The sequence below is a fragment of the Dasypus novemcinctus genome, chromosome 18 (assembly GCF_030445035.2).
Source record: "Dasypus novemcinctus isolate mDasNov1 chromosome 18, mDasNov1.1.hap2, whole genome shotgun sequence".
NCBI classification, from domain to species: domain Eukaryota; kingdom Metazoa; phylum Chordata; class Mammalia; order Cingulata; family Dasypodidae; genus Dasypus; species Dasypus novemcinctus.
Genome location: NC_080690.1, coordinates 31473283 through 31492187, shown reverse-complemented (window position 1 = coordinate 31492187; position 18905 = coordinate 31473283).

Genomic DNA, 18905 nt, shown 5'->3' with positions numbered 1-18905 from the left:
CAGAAGTGTTTCAAGTGGTTGGACACTCACCTCCCATGTGGGATGTCCTGGGTTCAGTTCCAGGTACCTCCTAAAGAAGATGAGCAGACAGACGAGGGAGCCATCTCGGGGTGGGGGTGGGGGAGACAAAAATAAATAAATAAATAAATAAATAAATGTAAAATTATTAAAATATATATACTGATTATGTTTATAAGTCAAAAATATTTTAAGTTAACATTAATGCTGCAGATTATTAATGTGAGTAATTTCATTTCTGAAACCTTCTGTATCTTCTATCTGTCCATTTAAGTTATTTATCTAATCTGTCTATCCCATTGTCTCCAAAACACATATCAGCATGGGTGGTTTCTTTAGCATATTAAAGATTCCTGCAGCAGCACTTAATTTCCTTGTGAATGTCAAGGTAGAGGGTTAATATACCACTCTTCTCTATCTCTCTGACTCCCATGAAACAATTCCCAGGGCTAGTTTTGCATGAAAAACAAAATTTGGTAAATACTGGCTTAACATTGTGATAGAAAGAGAATTCCAAGAGATCATATTTTATTTAGTTAAACATAAAGCTTAGAATTGGAATAAAAAAGATATTTGTTCAAGTTAAATGATGGTTATATAGGAAACCATAATATATTATTCATACTCTTCTGTATGTCTGAAATTTTCAATAATATGTTAAAGTTAAAATTTTTTCAGGGTTCCATTTCACATTTTCTTTTCTTGCTAGGCTCAAGATTCAGTAGTTTGGGAATGTTAGAGTTTTGAAGTTAGATATTTTCTTGTAGTGGAGTGACCATAGTCTATATTATCTAAACCAGGACCCTACTGAGAATGAATGGAGGAACTCTTAATATATCAGGGCCACAATCATGAAACAGGGCTACTTAAGACTAACTGAGATGGATGGTCCACTACTTGATAAGAAATCTACTGAATATCCTCTTAAAAATGCATTTCCTAAAAGTCAACAAATAAGTAAATAAAATGAGCAAATAAATCACCAGGAGTGATGCCAATTTTTCCTGTTTCGGCTCTTACTGACATGCCTGAACTTGTCAGTGAGACAGTTATTCATAAAGAGAGCGCTCCACCTGCTTCTTTGGGAGAATGCCTTTCCAAATGTAGGCTCCCTGGCAATGAGTGCTGCATGGCTTGGGCACAGTGTGCATGGCTAACCCTTTGAGAATTAAGGAGCTCCCAGGTGCCAGTTGGCTATTGAAGATTGCACGGCTCCCTGCCAACACAGTACTCCCATGGCAGTCATGGAAAACCTTTTCCATATTCATCCATTGTGTCCAGCCAGCTGGCAGGGGTGTGATCACTAGACTGTGAGTAGGTTGTTGGCAACAAATGCCAAGTGTTCCTCAAGAGCCTCAGATGAATGCTTGATATGTTGGGCACACATTTCTGAAACATAATTATTTAGTTCTGATACCAATGTGAACATGGTTGATATATTTATACAAAACACAGAGCTCAACTAATATTTTTTCCTGTTAATCAACTACTTCACATTTTCAAACTGAATTTTATTAACTAAAATTATTGTCTCAATGATTTTTATTTTGTTTTTGCCAAATATTATTCACAACTCCAAACAAGCAAAAGCATCAAGACAATAATGAAAACTGTTGTGCTGATATACAAAGTTGGGGTCCTTTGTTGGATATACAACAACGAGTAACACTTTTACTCAAAATTAATTTTTGACCAAATATTATGATAAAATTTATTAAGTAAATTGTGTCTCTTAATATTCATCTTTTGAATAATTTAAATTTCTGTCCGAATTATATTTTGACTCTATCAAGAGCTTTAAAAATGTCAAGATACTTTGATACAGAAATCCAACTTTAAGAAAATTGATCTTGGGAAATATTGAGAGAACTGGTCAAATGTATTTATGCCACAGCTTTATTCATAATTGTGGGAATTAATAACAATCTTAATGTGTAATGATAGAGAAAATGATGGCATATTTTGATATATTTATACTTGAAATATTAGGCAGTGTATAAATGATATTTAATAATATTTAATGAATTTCAAAATAATCCTATGACTTTGTTGATTTTGAATGTCTCACTTTAATCTAGCTACAGCTATTCAACACCATAAATATATGTATAGAAAAGTGTTAGAAAATAATAGACTAAAATATTAATTATCTCTGAGTTTGGAGTTGATGGATAATAATAATGTCTATAGATTTTCCTTGTTTTATGAGTTTCATGAAGTGATTATTCATTAATGTTATCCTCAATTTAACTATTTTAATTAATATCTGAATAAATTATATAAGTATATATGTAACAAATGCATATATACATACATATCTACATGTATACATGCACATATACATTCATGTTCATATATGACAAGATTTGTGTTCACTAACCCCAAAGTAAGTCAGGCAATTTGGTTTTATTTTATTTCCAAATCTTGTCACTTAGTGGAAGTTGTAGTGTTAAGGGAGACCCATACTCCATCAGCAATGTAAATCTTATGTCCATAGTAGTTAACACAATTTACTACTATGCCCTTGAGCAAATTTACCTCATGTGATGAAAATAAAGTTCTTCATATTTCTGTTACTTATAAAAATATCTTCGTTTATAGAGTATTTCAGCAAAAAATTGTTTCTATATCATTAATATTATCTATTGTTTTCCTAAGGTCTGGGTATAAATTCCCCCAAAAGAAGGATAGATGCATTTATATATTATTTATAAAAGATACCTAATTCTAACTTTGACTATGAGTTTGCACTCTTTGAAGGTCAAAATAATATTATGAAATACTCCTTATATATTATAAATTTGTGTACATTTATATATGAATATATAAAATACTATAGTGCAATTTGAAGACATATACATGTAAAATATTATGTATCCTAGTTTATATTGCCCAAGTGTTATATGAGATCAAACTGAATGTTTTAGTTTATTGGTCTTATTTAATTTAGAGGGTATGTAAAGTTTTCCTTTTAGAATGCTAAATAAAGTGTTCTTTGATTTGTATTTATTATTTTGTGTACCTATATGGCAAATGCCTCAAAGGAACAGTCCTTTTCACACAGGGCCTAAGAATAATATTTTGGGACTGGTATTAAGGAGAGAGGGAGATGCCAACCACAACTTGAAAAGTTTAGATCATTTTAAAAAATTCATTTTGCTTTTTTTTCTATGCTTCATTTTTTTCCCCATTACCCACTGTATTAGTCAGCCAAATAGGTGTTAATGCAAAGTACCAGAAATCTGTTGGTTTTTATAAAAGGTATTTATTTGGGATAACAGCTTACAATTACAAGACCCTAAAGAGTCCAACTCAATGCTGCTTTCTCACTAAAGTCTATTGCCACGTGTTAAAGCAAGATGGCGGGCAATCTCAGCCTGGTCTCTCATTCCTTCTTCCTCTTAAGGCTCCATGGGCCCAGCTTCCTCTGATCTCAGCTGTATCCTATATCAGATGCAAATAATCAGGCAAAAGGCTCATCTCTTCCAAGGGCTCCAGGATCAAAACTGACAACGTTCTCTCCTCTTCTTCCACTTGTATCTTCTTGAGTGAGTGCCCATTTATATCAATTCACTAAGGCGGCAGGGACTCAACCCTGAGCTATGCTCAACTGATATGGTCGAATCAAAGCCCTAATCTTAACAGGTCATTTAATCAAGACTTGTCAGCTGAATTTAATGCATTCAAAAGTTATCAAACCTAGAGTAACAGACATGTTTGCAAACATAATCTTTTTCTTTTTGGGGGTTCATAAATAATATAGAACTGCTATATCCAACATGTCCTCTATATCCTCTACTAGTGAAATCTTACTGATGCATCAAAGCTCATTTCAAAAGCCACCTCCTCCATCAAGCATTCTCTAATTTTTCATCAGCAAAAAATAAGCTCTTGGGAAATTGATGTGGCTCAAGTGATTGAACTTGTACCTACCACATGGGAGATCCCTTGTTTGGTCCCCAGTGCCTCCTAAAGAAGACGGTGAGCTGGATGGGCAGGCCTGGTAAGCTGATTTAACAAGAGACACAAGAAGAAAAACATAATGAGAGATACAAAAAGCAGGGAGCAGAGGTTCCCGGTGCCTCCTAACGAAGATAAGCAAGACAGAAAGCTGAGGCGATGGGCAGGCACAGCAAGTTGATGCAACATGATAATGCAACAAGAGATATACAAAAAGATAAAAACAAAATGAGAGACACAACAAAGCAGGAAACAGAGATGGCTCAAGCAATTAGGCACCTCCCTCCCAGTTTCCATTCCTGGTGCCTCCTAAAGAAACAAGGAAGCAAACAGACATAGCACATGCAAATAGTGAGTGGGTGGGGAGAAATAAACAAATACTGGCTTACAGAACTGGAGTGTTTGTCCTTGGTTAGAAAAAAAAAGCTCTCAAGGTGATATAGACTCTTCATATTGCCCTTAGGACTCAAGATTATATTCTGCATTTTGTGTGTGTGTGTATGTGAGTCTTCATATATATTCAATTTCAGATTTGAGGACATATGAGTATTGGTCTCAAACAGATCTTGACTCAAAGGTATATAACCTTGGCCCCAAGACATCAGTTTCTGCTCTCTGTATTGGGACTAAAAGAGAATTCTGCAATTGGTGTGAAATAAAGCAAGTGGATGTGTAGGGGTGTAACATGGTAGGGGAACATAGCAGCAGTTCAACTATGGCCAGTTTATTATTATTACTATTATTATTATGTCAATATATTGTCCTTTAATTTTTGTATCCCCAATATGCCAATCACAGTATTCATATTAGGGGTTTCAAAACATTTAAAATTTTAATGTATAGATTTTAATCCATAAAGTTGACTTTTTAATGCTGGGAGTTCATTTAGCAATATTCCTTATTTTAAGTGAATGTCAAGCCATTTAGCAAATAACAAATACATTATTTTTTAATAGTTCATTTAGCAATATTCCTTATTTTAAGTGAATGTCAAGCCATTTAGCAAATAACAAATACATTATTTTTTAATTTGTTTAGCTTTCTCAGTTTATTATTAACTTTTACCTTTTAATTAGTGTGCACATTATATCAGGTAAATAACTACTTACAGCTACCCCAATATGCTCTGTGCTAACTGCTTTTTAATAATCTAATATATGCCTGCCTGTAACTAAGTAGCATTTAGGGACCTCAGTATTAAAATTTGATATTTTATTAATAATATATTTTAATAGGTTAAGATAGGAGGCTAATCATACACGCTGTTTTCTTTTAATTTGCAACAACTACAAATCCTCACAGAAATGTTTTCAGCTCTCATGACTGAACACTGCCTTTTGAGTTTTCCCTATTATGATCTATCCATTGAAACCATAAATTTTGATTTTGTTTTCCTGCTATTCAATTCTAAAGTGGTGCTGTTTGTTAAATCTTATTTACTTGAAAGTAAAGCTATTCCCAAATCAGAGTGCCTAAAGGAGTAAAACATTTTACATGATTTTCATGAGGCAAGGTTTAGTTTAAGAAAGAAAAAGCAAGAGGGGCATCTTTCAGAAAACCTAGCTTCTATAGTTGTTTTCACCTAATGCCACATTCTTATTGGTAAATCATTTCACTTTTTCATTCAACCACTGTTTTTAAAGCACCTACTCTGTGTCAGGGACTGGACTGAATAGACCCTGGAGGTATAGCAGTGAATGTATTATGATAGGCCCTGTCCTATCTTATGTTTTTAATTACTTAGATTATGTTTTCAAATATAAGGATGGTATACCCAGTTTAAAAAAACAATTTTATGCTTAAATTTTTACTTCAAAATAGCACAACTTTTACTTATAAGACTATAATTGTAGTACTCAAAAGACCCCCTTACAACTGATTGATAAATTCACCAAGAGATTTAGGATTAAGCCTCAATCAAGCTCTTTCGCAGCTTATAAATTCATGAGAATTAACCATGAAGGAAGGTCAAGCCATCTCACAATCTTTGAGTTTCCTGTGGTACCACACCACATATCCTTTACAATAAAGAGGAACCTTGGAAAGTAAAATACATTCACTTTCATCCCTGGCCTTGAATCTTTACTCAAGAATAAAGCCCTCCATAAAATAAACCCTACAGTAAGTGCTGCGGTTGTCACCATATTTCAGTGGACTCTGCAATATGGTAAACATCAAAATGTTGGAAATTAAACAAAGGGGACTTTTATTTCTGTTATCCTTCAATATGGATAAAATAAACACCTTTTCTGTGGAGGGGAAAACAAAGAATTCTTTGTCAAAGTCAGTTAGATAGTCCTTAACTAAAAATATCTTGAATTTTTCTGTATGCTTCAAAAGCTTTTTAATACTCTAAAGAGTATATTAAAGTTAAACCACATTTAGCCTAATTAACTAACCACGTACACTATGTAATTCATGCCCCCCCATACCTGTATTCTCCTATATGCTTGCAACACATTGAATTTTTAAAAAATACACAACTATATACAGTGAATTATAAATTAAATACTTTGCCTATGCTCTGTTCAGCTTGACTGCCTTTATTCTGATTTCAGCCTTGTAAAATATGTAATATTTTATGTACTGATTATGCCTTTCTATAACCAATTGATTATCTAACAAATATATTCTAATGTCAGTTACTGTTTGCAGAAATCTTATAGTGAAAACCATGTAATTTAAATGGATATTAACCTGATGTCTATATTTGAAAAGTAATTTTCCAACATTACTGATGTTATATCAGTTCAACCTTAAAATTCTCTTACTTTAATGATCTTCCTACTTAAAAGGCAGATTTAGTCACATTTCAGCTTTTCTCACTTCAGTGATGCATTCTTCAGTAAGGCAATTTCTTCCTTGCATTTGCTACAAGGAACCAAGGGCATAAGTTTGCATTCCTCAGTACATGAAATGAGGGCAAACCACGCTGAGATAGTTACCCCACCATCAGATATTCAGTTTAAATCTACAGTAATAGACTCATACTCCAAGAAGGCTTGCTGTGTTTGTTTGCAAACTCGTATGCAGTACTTACAAGTCTGTGGTTTTATTGACGTATTCCTTTCCATTCCTGTGGTTTTTAATTGAAACCCCCACTGCTTAGCCCAGCTTCAGGAATGCAGAATATAGGAGTTTTACATTTACTGTCCGACTTAGGCAAGTGGAACTGAGAGGCTCCGCTTTGTGAAACGAAATCTGTAGATTTTAGGGTTTCTTTTGGTCTCTAATAAAATGATGAGTCTTAGCATGTATGTTGGGAATTAATCACTGAATTAAATCTGAGCTTGTAAGGAGTTTCTGACTCAACTTTTCAACATATACACTTGCCATTACCTGTAGAGGTGTGTTTGTTCCTCAACAACCACTTCTAAACATGCCGTGTGCCATACTGTATGACGTAAGTGCTCAGTCTCTTTTTTTTTTGCAGGAAGGATTGTCATTTTAAAATTGACATATCAGCGTTCTAGGGGATAGCACATAAAATAGGTTCATTAGGATAGGGCACAAAGGACATCAGGGTCAGACGAACTCATGAATGGGGAGCTCCTTCCTTCCACATGGGTGAGTGAACCAGGTTTGGTTCTCAGAAAGGCTGCCTTTAAATTCATTTTTCTCTTTATTCCATTAGATCAGGTCAGGCCTAGATAATTCAGGGGCTCAGGCGAGGATTCCATTACAGCCCTTTTACTAAGATGTTTAGTGATTACAAAGTCTCTAACAGTTATAACTCAACTCGAGAACTCGAGTTCCTTAGTCAGTGGGAGGAAACTCTTGTAGCATATGCTATCAAAGTCCAAGTAAATACAGTTAAGATCCCAAAAAGTGCCAGCTCCCATGAGTCTCCATCCTTGTGATCTTGATGTTACATTGATCCTGATGTTTGCTTTCAATCTCCCCTCCAACTCCTCCCCCTATTTAAAAATGGAAAATTTTAAGGTTTGCCAGTCTCATGTTGGTAAGTATTTAAGACAAAAAGCCAATAGACAGGGGTGTGGATGTAGCTCAGTGGTTGAGCACATGCTTCTCATGAATGAGGTCCTGAGTTCAATCCCCAGTACCTCAAAAAAAAAAAAAAAAAGGGTATAGACAAATGTAATACAGAGTTCTCTAATTCAGGCATTCCCTAACATCAATGCTGTGACCCTTACTTTAGAGTCCACATCACCTATTACGTCTGTTGTCACTCTGAACAACCTGGGAGGAACATTACTGTCTATGAATGCTTCAGACTCCTCCAAGAAAGGGAACATGACAGTTGCCTGATGGACATGTTTGGGATAGGAAGAGGGGACAGAAAACTGGTAGAATAGGTGTGAAACACAAAAACACATCACAGCAAGGGAGCAAGATGGCAGCAGAGTAAGGAACCCCAAGCAGGTCATGCTATGGGGCAGTAGGGAATCATCCAGAGCTATCTAAAGCACCTGTTTGGGGCTCTAGGAGACCAGAAGAGCAGCCTGCAACATCCTTGGAAGAAAGGAAGGAGGAGACTGCCTATCTGTAGAGAAGATTCATGAGTGGACCACTCCATGCCATGGAGACTGACTGGTGCCCATCCTCCACTGATGGCACACACTGCCTTTGGAGCTATTCTGTGGCTGGAATTGGAAGCCCATTTCCCCAAAATGGAAGAGATGGTTGGACACCAACTTTGGCTCCTAATTAGTAAATTTGGCTTACTGAAGTATAATCCTAAGAACAGGTAAAGTTTATACCTGTTCAAGTTGGAAAGAGACTGGTAGCCACCTTTTGACTCTACCCCTGCCATGATGGGAAATGGGGCAGAATGAAAATCATGGTGACCATTGGGAAGAGCTTCTTTCCACCCAGATTGCACTGCAGCCCTAGCCTAGACTCCAGCTCCGCCTTTGGCAGGGAGGAAGCTGGCAGAAACTGTACCATCTCTCTGGGTAACTGCACGTGCATTTGACTGGCACAGATCAAATAGTCAGACACCTAGGCCTCCATCCCTGCATCCCAATAAGAGAGAAGAGGAGCTATGCTTCCTCAGCCTCTCTGGGCAACTGCAGGCCCTTTCAACCCACACAGACTGGATACTCAGGCACCTGTGGCCCATTCCCAGGCTCTGATAGGTTAAGAGGGGAACTGTGTTTCCTCAGCCTCTCTGGGTAATGGCAGGTGATTTCTGCCCAGACAGACTGAATAGTCAGACACCTATAGCTCCATCCCTGCCCCCAAGTAATATAGGAGGGGAACTGTTTTTCCTCAGCCTTTCCAGGCAATGGCAGGTATTTTGGCCTGTACAGCCTGAGCTTCCCCCCAATAGTATAGGAAGGAGCTGGTACATCTTCAACCTTCCTGGACAATGCCAGATACTCTTTGGCCTACAGGGACTGAACTGTTGAATGTTGATGGTTCTGTTTCCACCCCCTAAAGACAGAAGGGACAGTATTCCCTCAGCCTTTCAGGGTAAATGCAGGTACATTCGGCCCACACAAATTAGAATGTTGGCTGTCCAGAGGGTCTATCTCCACCTCTGTCAGGGAGGGGGAGGCCAGTGCTACATCAGTCTACCTGGGCAACTGAAATCATTTTAGATAAACATGGATTGCTGTCCACACCTGCAGCTCCATCCCTGCCCCAAGCTTGGGAGGAAGGGATGTGAAGCTTCATCAGTCTTTGCGGGCAACTACAGACAGTCCTAGCCTGCACAACTTGGATTATTACACATGACTGTGGCTCTGTCTGTACCCCTGGCAAAAGAGAAGGGTGGGAGGAGCTTCATCAATACCTGGGGTAACGCAGGCAGCTTCAGTCTCCACAGCTTACAGCACCAACTACAGCCTCAGCTTCTCCTAAACAACCAGCAAGGGAGAAAGTGCAAGAAATACCTAAACTAAAGAGAGAAACTGCACCCAGAATAAATACATCTAGTAAGCCAAATCCAAAACACCAACAAAATATTACAATCCACATCAAAAAACAGGAAGATATGGCCCAATTAAAGGAAAAAGATAAGCTTTGGATGACATAAAGGAGTGGAAACAACTAATCATAGATGTTCAAACAAATATCCTTAATAAATTCAATGAGATCAATAAAGAGATTAAGAAGACATTGGGGTGAGCACAAAGAAGAATTTGAGAGCATACATAGAAAAATAACAGATCTTATAGAAATGAAAGGTGCAATAAATGAAATTAAAAATTCACTCGAGTTATAAGACAGTAAGTTTGGGACGTCAGAAGAAAGTATTGATGAGTTTGAAGACATGGCCTTTGAGAGCAAACATACAAAAGAACAGATGAAGAAAAGAATGGAAAAAAACCTCAACAGGTCTTAGGGAACTAAACAGCAGTGAGACATGCAAACATATGTGTCATGGGTGTCCAAGAAGGAGAAGAGAAGGGAAAAGGAACAGAAGGAATATTTGATGAAATAATAGTAGAAAATTTCCCAGCCCTATTGAAGGACATAGATATCCATGTCCAAGAAGCACAATGTATTCCCATCTGAACAAATTTGAATAGACCAACTCTGAGACACATACTAATCATAATGTCAAATGCCAAAGACAAAGAGAGAATTCTGAGAGCAGCAAGAAAAAAGCAATGCATAGTGTATAAGGGATACCCAGTAAGGTTAAGTGCCGATTTCTCATCAGAAACTATTAAGGCAAGAAGACAATGGTATGATGTATTTAAAATACTGCAAGTACAGCCAGCCAAGGATTTTACATATGGCAAGATTGTCTTTCAAAATGAGGGTGAGTCTAGAAGATTTACAGATAACCAGAAACTGAGAGAGTTTATAACAGAGACTAGCTTTGTAGGAAATATTAAAGAATGTGCTACAGCCTGGAAAGAGAAGATAGGAGAGAGAGGCTTGGAAGAGAGCCTAGAAATGAAAGTTCTATCAGTAAAAATAACTAAAAGTGTCAAAAGTGGTGAAAATAAAATATGACAGATAAAACCCAAAGGTCAAAATGGGTGAAATAAGAACTACCTTTACAGTAATCACATTAATGTTAATGACTTAAACTCCCCAATCAAAAGACATAGACTGGTGGAATAAGAAAATATGAGCCATCTATATACAAAGTTGTCAGACTCTCAATTCCAGACTTTAAATCATATTACCTAGCTACAGTGGTAAAAAAAGCATGGTACTGGCATAAAGACAGACACACAGAACAATGGAACTGAATTGAGCATCTAAAAATAGACCTTCAATCTATGGTCACGTGATTTTTGACAAGCCCATTAAACCCACCCAGTGAAGGCAGAACAGCCTAGTAAAAAAATGGTGCTGGGAGAACTGGATATCAAAAGCCAAAAGAAAGAAAGAGGACCACTATCTCACACTTTATACAAAAATAAACTGAAAATGGATCAAAGACCTAAATACAAAAACAAGAACCATAAAGCTCCTAGAAGTAAATGTAGAAAAATATCTTCAGGACCTAGTGGTAGGTTGTGGATTCTTAAACCTCACACCAAGAACATGAGCCATGAAAGAAAACATGGATAAATAGGACCTCCTCAGACTTAAACCCTTTTGTGATTCAAAGGACTTGTCAAGAAGGTGAAAGGCAACCACCTCAATGGGAGAAAAATTTAGAAACCACATATCCAATAAGGGTTTTATTTTCATTCATATAAAGAGATCATACAAATCAACAATGAAAGAGCAAGCAATCCAGTTTAAAATTTGGCAAAAGATTTAAATAGGCACTTCTCCAAACGCCAGAAAACAGTAAGTGCTGGAGAGAATGTGGAGAAATAAGAACACTCCTTCATTGTTGGTGGGATTGTAAAATGGTGCAGCCTCTGTAGAAGACAGTTTAGTGGTTCCTCAGGAGGCTAAATATAGAACTGCCATATGATCTAGCAATTCCTCTACTATGAATATATCCAGAAGAACTGAAAACTGTGACCCAAACAGACATCTGAATACCTATGTTCATAGAGGTATTATTCATAATTGCTAAAAGATAGAAACAACCCAAGTGTCCATCAACCAATGAATGGATAAGCAAAATGTGATATACACATATGATGGAATACTATGCTGCAGTAAGAAGAAATGAAATTGGAACACATATGATAACACATATGTGGATGAATCTTTTTCTTATCTTTTATTTTTAAACACTTTTTAAAATTAAAGTTAATAGATCACAGTGTTACATTAAAAACATAAGGGGTTCCCATATACCCCGCTCCTCACCCCCCACCCCAATCATTTTTATAAAATGTATTTTTTGAAGATATATACATCTCAAAAAATGTTACATTAAAAAACATAAGAGGTTCCCATATACCCCTCCCCCACCTCCCCACCCCACTCCTCCTATACCAACAACATCCCCCATCATTGTGGCACACTCATCACACTCAGTGAACATATTTTGGAGCCCTGCTGCACCACATGGATAATAGTTTACTGTAGTTCACACTCTCTCCCAGTTCATTCAGTGGGTTATGGCAGGATATATAAAGTCCAGCATCTGACCCAATAATATTATTTAGGACAACTCAAAGTCCCAAATATGCCCCTACAACACATCTCTTCTTCCCTCACCCTGTCTTCAGCAACTACTGTGGCCACTTTCTCCACCTCAATGCTACAATTTCTTCGGTTACTAGTCACAATATTTTTATAGTAGAATATCAGTAAGTCCACTTGAATCCTTATTTTATTCCTCCATTCTGTAGACCCTGGGATGGTGATGCCCACTCCATCATAGATCAAGAGGGTGCTTAGATTCCACATGGATGAAAGATGCAATTTTTCTGCTTGCAGTTGTAACACTTTCAGTTCCTTGGTGTGGTGGTTGACCATATTCACCTCCCTGTTAGCTGACCTGGGTAAGTCCAATGAATCACAGAGTAGGAGCTAGAACTCTGCTGAGGTTCAGGGCCCAGCTGGCATATGGGCAGTCCAGAGACTCAAGTCCCCTGAGTATACACCATCCCTAGTGCCAACCATGGGTTCAGTAAAAGTGACAGAAGAGACGTGTAGAAAGGTCACATCTGAGTCTAGCTCCATCACATTCAGGAGCAAAAATTCCAAAGTAGGGCCCTCTGACATGGCACAGAACTCCAAATCCATCTGCCATGACCATATAGCTTTTGTGGGTCTCCATAGCCTTCAGGAGAACCAGTCCATAGGGCATATCTATTTTGGCTTTTTCTGGGGTCCTGCTGTGGTGTGCATAAGTGTGGCCCCTCTGATGACCTCCCGACTCTTTTTTGAAGACTCTTAGCCATAGAAACTCATTTGTCTTTGCCATTTCCCCCTTTGATTCAGGGTCAAAAAACAGTTTTAACACATGATCCTACATGTAGGCTGACATATTCTGCTGGTCTGAGTTGACCCTTTTATTCAAGATCTCTTTCTAGTTGCATGACCAGCTAGTGATTGGTAGTAATCCCTCGGTACCAGGGAGGCTCATTCTGGGAGTCATGTCCCACACTGTGGGGAAGGTAATGCATTTACATGCTGATTTTGGCTTAGAGAATGGCTACATTTGAGCAATATGGAGGCTTTCAGGAGATAACTCTTAGGCACCCTGCAGTTCTATGCCTAGTTCATATTTCAGGTGCACAAGCTCATAAGCATAGTCATCAGTATCAAGGGCTCATTATTGGACCATCCTTCCTTGTTGGTCTTTGCTGTTGCACTTGAGGGATTATTACTGTTCCACTGGGGAATGTAACAGAGCTCCCCTGGGTCGGAACTCAGTACTCCCTCAGTTGATGTTTGTAACTGTAACTACTATGAAAATACCCAACATATATCAGAATGTTTTTATGTCCCCTACATACATGCCCTGGAGAACTCCCTCCCACCTGTGTGCCCCCCAACAATAACACCCCACACCAGTGTTCCTCCCCTGCCATAGTTGAACCTCACTGTGGTCCAAAACTTCTTCAACAATGAAGCCTAATATAATGCCAAATTCATTTAATGGGAAATTGAAATATAGTGATGGGTTTCAAGTTTAGACATAGAATACATATTAATATAGAAATACTAAAATAAAGTAAAAATAAGTTGGTGAATTAAAAAAAATGAAAAGTATTATAAAGCTTTGTTTTTAACATTTTCCTTTTCATCATTGTAATAGGTGTTGCCCTGTAGGTACAGTGGCAAGGCACTTTCTTTCATTTCTTCCTCATTGTCTATATCCTTTCTTTTTTTTCTAATTTTTAATTTTGCCTTCAAAAAAGTTTTAGATCACAGTAATTCACACATACAATATAGGGGGCTCCCATATATCCAACACCAAATTCTTTTCCCCTTTCCCTACCAAAGATCTTTTTACATGTTCATGTTATATTTGCTGCAGCTGATGTACAAATTTTGAAAAGTACCTATCAAATATGATTCCATTTTGGTTTACATTATGGTTTATATTTTAGACTGCACGTATTTTAAAACATTTAGTTTCCTTATGTTTTACACTATCATTTACAATTTAGCTTATAAATTTTTATACAATTTTGGTGTAAGTTAACATATCCTATATCCATCATTACATAATCTTGTGGAGCACTTCCATTGCCCCCCAGTTACCCTGATTCCATCTATTCTATACCTCTTCCTCCCTCCCCTCAGGCCCACAGTGACAATCAATCTTTACTACTTGAGGGACCAGATTTACAGATAGTTGCAACAATGCTGAGGGCTTGACATACTAGACTGCTCTAACTGATTGGGAGCCCCTGATTCTCTCAAGAGACACAATTCCCTCTGTTTGAGAACATCAGGTCTCCCCAGGATGTGGGTATACCTTTACTTTCATTGTATGGGTCTCCACCCAATGATATAACACACTTTGACAAAATGAGCACTCACACACTCCCTGGAAGACTGCACTGTGTCAGATGTCCCCCTTGAGCATCTTTAACAGGTGAACTTCCTTATTATATTTTCTAAAGAGTTTTCTCAACATTATAGTTTCAACCATTTACCTGACAGCCTCCCATATTCAACTGTTCCTCCCATCCTTCCCCCTAATTCTTTGGGCCATTTGACCCATCCTCCCAACCCTAGCCCCTCTCAAGCCCACAAAGCCCTACCCAAGGTACTCCTATGCTCCCATCTTATCCCCTCCCTGTGCAAATACTTACCTCCAGCTTATCATAGACTTCATCCATGTAGGTGTCAGCTCACAACCTTCCTTTCCCCCCCAAATTCCTTTAAGCCTATCTTCCAGTCTCTAGCTCTCTGACACAGCTTTGTTTGCTTGTTTCATATCAGAGATGTCATGTAGTATTTGTTTTTCAATGCCTGGTTTGCTTCACTCAGCATAAGGTCCCCAAGATTCATCCATGTTATCACATGCATTTGTACTGTATTCATTCTTACAGCTGATATGTTGTTTGATTTTTTTTCTCTTTTTGTCATTTTAGTTGTTCTTACACTCTCCTCCAACTCTGTCTCTTCTGTTTTTTTCTTTCCTCATGCAGAAGTCCCTTTAGTATTTCTTGAAAGGCAGGTTTCTTGTTGGCATACTCTCTTAGTTTCTGTTTATCTGTGAATATTTTGAACTCTCCATCATTTTTGAGTGCTGGCTTTGCTGGATAGAGTATTCTTGGTTGGAATTCTTTTCTTTTAGTACCTTGACGATGTCTTACCACTGTCTTCTTGCCTCCATGATTTCAGTTGAGAAATCAGCACTTAATCTTATGGAGCCTCCCTTGTATGTAATGGTTCTCTTTTCTCTTGCTGCTTTTAGTAGTTTCTCTTTGTCTTGAGCATTGGATAATTTGACAAGTGTATGTCTTGGGGTAGGCCTGTTGGGATTTATGCTGTTTGGGGTGCATTGTGCTTCCTGGACATGTACATGCATGGACCAGACAATTGAACCTGCCCTCCTTGGGCCCCTCTGCCCCTCCCACCTAAACCCTCCCACTCTCAGAGTTAGTCTGAGACTGGAGGGCTAGGGCAATGCCAGATTTCCGGGAGTGCTAGGCTTGGGAAACAGAGGCCCGGGAGAATGTGAACTTAGCGTACATAGGTCTGTGAAATGTGGGTTGTGGGGGTTCAGGGAACATGGGCTTGGGGTTCACACATTTGGGAAACATGGGGCTTGGGAACACTGCTGCTCGACCAGCCGTTCTCAGGGAGTGCTGCAGCCCTTAGCCCTGGGCGGAAGGGATTTACCTTCCCAAGGCTTCTGTGTCCAGTGTTAGAAACCCACAGTTTTGTCTTGAGTGAGCACTAATTTTGTTGCAGTCTCTCTAGATCGAGGGCCAGACACCTCCTGCCTTGTAGGTTCCCAAAACAGCCAACTCCTGCAAGATTCCATCACTACGCTGCCGGCCCTGGGGTCTGTGTGGGTCTTTGGTGAAGAGGTGTACAGATGCTTTTTATTCAGCTGGCAGGAACTTGGTGAGCCCTGCATCCAGCTCACACTCACACTCCTGGAATGGTGATGGGACTGCAGGGTGGGGGACCCTGCTCCTAGCGGCTTGTCTCACAATAAACAGTAGTCCCCTTGGTGCCCCTGAGGACAGGCACAAATCCAGGCTCCAGAACTATGCGGATGAATCATGAAGACATTATTCTAAGTGAGGTAAGCCAGGCACAAAAGGACAAATATTGCATAATCTCATTACTGTGAATTAAATATCAAGAATAAACACATGGAGTTACAACCAGAGTATAGATTATTAGGAAATATGAGGAGGGCTTAGAAGCACTACTGATATTTAATGTATGTACAAGTTTTAATTTTACTGTAAAAGTGTGGAAATGTATAGATTTGATGATAACACATTATAATGACTGTTGGAAACTGAGGCACAGTGGCCTCACAAGGAGAGACGTGCTGTTTCCATGCTAGTGCTGTCTCCATGGCTGCACTTGCACCCTGAGGAATGCGGTAATTAAGAGTTCCTGGCAAATGGGAGGAAGCTGTTAAAGGCTGAAAGAAAAGATGAGCACATACTTTTTGTAGTGAATAGAACACTTAGACTTTGTAGCTTGAGATAAGATTTTTTAAAATTCCTTAGACTATGGGTAATGCTGATTGTTAACAGCATGTTACTGCTTGTTGTCACATAGACTGGGGTATGTAGAGAGCCCCTTGTAAACAATAAAGTTGTCTGATGAGTCTCTACTCGCAGACCCCCTGATCCCAGCTCTCTCATTCTTTCTTTCTCTCTCTCTTTCTTTCATTTCCGATACCCTTTAGGTCCAAATCTCCAACAAGTGACTAACAGCTGGTTTATAAATGGGAATGTGGCTGGAAAGAGTAGTCTATGGATGTAAATGTCAACTGAAAGAAAACTAGAGAATAATCTAGGAACTGAATAACACAGTGAACCCAGAGATGGATGAGAATTGTGGTTGATGATACAGATGCAAGAGTGTCCTGTGAGTTAGAGCAGATGTGCATCACTATTGCAGGGGTGTGGGAATGTGGAGAAGCATGGGAAAACTACAAATGGGGTGACCTATGGACTGTGGTTAACAGCAATATTGCAATATTCATGCATCTAAGACAAAGATGTACTGTGTTGATAATGGGGGAAAATGGGAAAAGTGTGCCAAATGTATTCTATGGACCATGGTTAATGGTAATAGTCTGATGATATTATCTCAATCTGTAACAAATCTTCACCACGGTGTGGTATGTTGATGAAGAGGTGCTATATGGAAATTCTAATATATGCATGATTGTTTTGTAAATTCAAAACTTATGTGAGAAAAATATATTTAAAAAATAATAGTAGGTTGAGGAAAAATATACCAAATATAAAATATGGACTACAGTTAGTAGTAAGATTTTGACTTGTAAGTTTTGTAAAAAAAGTCTCATAACAAGGCAAGGTATTGGTGGTAGGTTGATATATGGGGTTCCTAAATGATGTTATGCATGTTTGTTTTTTAAGTCCACAACTTTTACTATACACTTATTTTTTATGTATGTTCATGTATGAATATACTTAAATAAATTCTAAAAAATACAACAAACAAAACAAAATAACAACAACAACAACAACAAAAAACACCTCACAGCACAAGAAATGGTAAAGGAGCAAGAGCCCAGAAGAGGCACTTGTGTTTCTGGATGATATTCTCAGAGTCTAAAGATGGAGGCGTCCACAGTTGTCTTCAGGAGACCAACAGTGGCTTTCACGAGTCCCTCAGGAGGGTACCTGCATGAATGTGAATCCAGTTTACAGTCTTCATTTCCAGCAGCTCCTACTCACACTTCAGGTCTTTACCATTGGCATTCAACCAGGGAACAGCTAGATGATGGCCCAGATCAAGAAATCATTAGTCTTATAGTACAGTCAGTAGGTCTTCCAAGTTATACCCAGGACCAAGAGCAGCCCTTCATTCAAATCCCAGGAACTATCTATCTTTTGGAGGGAAAATAACTGCACAAGATGATTATCTCCAAAGATCAGAGTATATAGATCCCTGTTACTCCTCAACCTACAGTGATTATTTATGTCTTCCTGTCCCTTTTCTGATTATGTTCAGGTAATAAGGAATTTACCTCATGGGCTGTCCACCTCCATAATATTTTGGCATTCCACTGGCAGAACCCAACAGAATTGGCCTCGGAATATTATTAGTCTTAAATGTGAAGAAAATGTTTCTTTTTTTCTTTCAACAAAATCAAGTTGGTAATACTATGGTTACTATCACTTAGCACCAAGAAACTCCTGTCATTTGACTTCCTCAGGAGGCTGCAAAGGAGTAAGTGCTTATGTTCAATTGTCTCTTTTCCTCTCTCACTCCTGTAATCATATTTTGGCAACCTAGAGCAGAATAGTTAGTTTGGTAGTGAATCATCTACACAATGATCAAGTGATGCACCAGGATAAACTCTGAACTTTGTTTTTCTTTCCTGCCTCCTACCACCAGCTCACCTCTAGATTCCCTTATTTGAGCAGTTTTGAAACTATGTTAGTAGGAGAATCTTGTTCTCTTTT